The sequence below is a fragment of the Choloepus didactylus genome, chromosome 7 (assembly GCF_015220235.1).
Source record: "Choloepus didactylus isolate mChoDid1 chromosome 7, mChoDid1.pri, whole genome shotgun sequence".
In the NCBI taxonomy this organism is placed as follows: Eukaryota; Metazoa; Chordata; class Mammalia; order Pilosa; family Megalonychidae; genus Choloepus; species Choloepus didactylus.
This window is the reverse complement of record NC_051313.1, coordinates 43,799,669-43,803,176: the sequence shown is the minus strand read 5'-3', so window position 1 is coordinate 43,803,176 and position 3,508 is coordinate 43,799,669.

Sequence of the window (3,508 nt, the reverse complement as noted above, 5' to 3'; positions counted from 1 at the left end):
TTTCTGAACATTTTCCTTACATCAGAAAGAATCAGAATAAGAATAAAAAATAAAAGTGAAAAGAGAATACCCAAACCATCCCCCCATCCCACCCTATTTGTCATTTAGTTTTTACTCCCATTTTTCTACTGATTTTTTTTCAATTTTTTAACTTTGTTTATCAAAAAATTAAAAACAAACAGGCAAACAACCACCAAAAAAACCCCACAACATTTCAAACAAAGCAATGGATTAAGGAAAACAAATAACCTAAAATACCTACTTTGCTTCCAATATGTTCCTACCATACCCCAAGAAAATTAATAAACCATGTCCAAACAGAGGAGTAAGAAAAACAAATAATCTAAAATAACTACATTGCTTCCAACATGTTCCTACCATACCCCAAGAAAATTAACAACCCCTAAGAAAACAAAGGAATAAGAGAAAAAAAAAACCTAAAATAACTCTATTGCTTCCAACATGATCTTACTATATCCAAGAAAGTTTACAAACCATAATCATTCCTGAGCATTCCCATAACATTGAGATTACCCTCCATAGTTTATCTGTTCTTATTAGATTATCATTCCCCCTCCACTAACTGGTATCTCTAGGTCCCCTACATTCTACAGTATAAAACATTGTACATTTTTCACAGAATTCACATTAGTGGTAACATACAATATCTCTCTTTTTGTGCCTGGCTTATTTTGCTCAGCATTATGTCTTTTTTTTTTTTTTTTTTTTTTTTTAATCTTCATTTTATTGAGATATATTCATATACCACGCAGTCATACAAAACAAATCGTACTTTCGATTGTTCACAGTACCATTACATAGTTGTACATTCATCACCCAAATCAATCCCTGACACCTTCATTAGCACACACACAAGAATAACAAGAATAATAATTAGAGTGAAAAAGAGCAATTGAAGTAAAAAAGAACACTGGGTACCTTTGTCTGTTTGTTTCCTTCCCCTATTTTTCTACTCATCCATCCATAAACTAGACAAAGTGGAGTGTGGTCCTTATGGCTTTCCCAATCCCCTTGTCACCCCTCATAAGCTACATTTTTATACAACTGTCTTCAAGATTCATGGGTTCTGGGTTGTAGTTTGATAGTTTCAGGTATCCACCACCAGCTACCCCAATTCTTTAGAACCTAAAAAGGGTTGTCTAAAGTGTGCGTAAGAGTGCCCACCAGAGTGACCTCTCAGCTCCTTTTGGATTCTCTCTGCCACTGAAGCTTATTTCATTTCCTTTCACCTCCCCCTTTTGGTCAAGAAGATGTTCTCCGTCCCACGATGCCAGGTCTACATTCCTCCCCGGGAGTCATATTGCACGTTGCCAGGGAGATTCACTCCCCTGGGTGTCTGATCCCACGTAGGGGGGAGGGCAGTGATTTCACCTTTCAAGTTGGCTTAGCTAGAGAGACAGGGCCACATCTGAGCAACAAAGAGGCATTCGGGAGGAGGCTCTTAGGCACAACCATAGGGAGGCCTAGCCTCTCCTTTGCAGCAACCGTCTTCCCAAGGGTAAAACCTGTGGTAGAGGGCTCAACCCATCAAACCACCAGTCCCCTATGTCTGTGGTCATGTTAGCAACCATGGAGGTGGGTTAGGCGAATACCCCTGCACTCTCCACAGGCTCCTCAAGGGGGCACTACATCTTTTTTTTTCCCTTGTTTTTCTTTCTTTTTTTTTTTTTTAACTTTCCCTTCTTTTTTAAATCAACTGTATGAAAAAAAAGTTAAAAAGAAAACAAACATACAATAAAAGAACATTTCAAAGAGACCATAACAAGGGAGTAAGAAAAAGACAACTAACCTAAGATAACTGCTTAACTTCCAACATGTTCCTACTTTACCCCAAGAAAGTTACCTAATATAGCAACATTTCTGTGAACTTGCTCCTACTATATCCATCAGAAATTAACAGACCATAGTCATTCCTGGGCATCCCCAGAACGTTAAATAGCTTATCTGTTCTTCTTGGATTATTGTTCCCCCTTCCTTAATTGCTCTCTATTGCTAGTTCCCCTACATTCTACATTATAAGCCATTTGTTTTACATTTTTCAAAGTTCACATTAGTGGTAGCATATAATATTTCTCTTTTTGTGCCTGGCTTATTTCGCTTAGCATTATGTTCTCAAGGTTCATCCATGTTGTCATATGTTTCACGAGATCGTTCCTTCTTACTGCCACGTAGTATTCCATCGTGTGTATATACCACATTTTATTTATCCACTCATCTGTTGAAGGACATTTGGGTTGTTTCCATCTTTTGGCAATTGTGAATAATGCTGCTATGAACATTGGCGTGCAGATATCTGTTCGTGTCACTGCTTTCCGATCTTCCGGGTATATACCGAGAAGTGCAATCGCTGGATCGAATGGTAACTCTATATCTAGTTTTCTAAGGAACTGCCAGACTGACTTCCAGAGTGGCTGAACCATTATACAGTCCCACCAACAATGAATAAGAGTTCCAATTTCTCCACATCCCCTCCAGCATTTGTAGTTTCCTGTTTGTTTAATGGCAGCCATTCTAACCGGTGTTAGATGGTATCTCATTGTGGTCTTAATTTGCATCTCTCTAATAGCTAGTGAAGCTGAACATTTTTTCATGTGTTTCTTGGCCATTTGTATTTCCTCTTCAGAGAACTGTCTTTTCATATCTTTTGCCCATTTTATAATTGGGCCGACTGTACTATTGTCATTGAGTTGTAGGATTTCTTTATATATGCAAGATATCAGTCTTTTGTCAGATACATGGTTTCCAAAAATTTTTTCCCATTGAGTTGGCTGTCTCTTTACCTTTTTGAGAAATTCCTTTGAGGTGCAGAAACTTCTAAGCTTGAGGAGTTCCCATTTATCTATTTTCTCTTTTGTTGCTTGTGCTTTGGGTGTAAAGTCTAGGAAGTGGCCACCTAATACAAGGTCTTGAAGATGTTTTCCTACATTATCTTCTAGGAGTTTTATGGTACTTTCTTTTATATTGAGATCTTTGGTCCATTTTGAGTTAATTTTTGTGTAGGGGGTGAGGTAGGGGTCCTCTTTCATTCTTTTGGATATGGATATCCAACTCTCCCAGCCCCATTTGTTGAAAAGACCATTATGGCTCAGTTCAGTGACTTTGGGGGGCCTTATCAAAGATCAGTCGGCCATAGATCTGAGGGTCTATCTCCGAATTCTCAATTCGATTCCATTGATCTATATGTCTATCTTTGTGCCAGTACCATGCTGTTTTGGCAACTGTGGCTTTATAATAAGCTTCAAAGTCAGGGAGTGTAAGTCCTCCCACTTCGTTTTTCTTTTTTAGAGTGTCTTTAGCAATTCGAGGCATCTTCCCTTTCCAAATAAATTTGATAACTAGCTTTTCCAAGTCTGCAAAGTAGGTTGTTGGAATTTTGATTGGGATTGCATTGAATCTGTAGATGAGTTTGGGTAGAATTGACATCTTAATGACATTTAGTCTTCCTATCCATGAACATGGAATATTTTTCCATCTTTTAAGGTCCCCT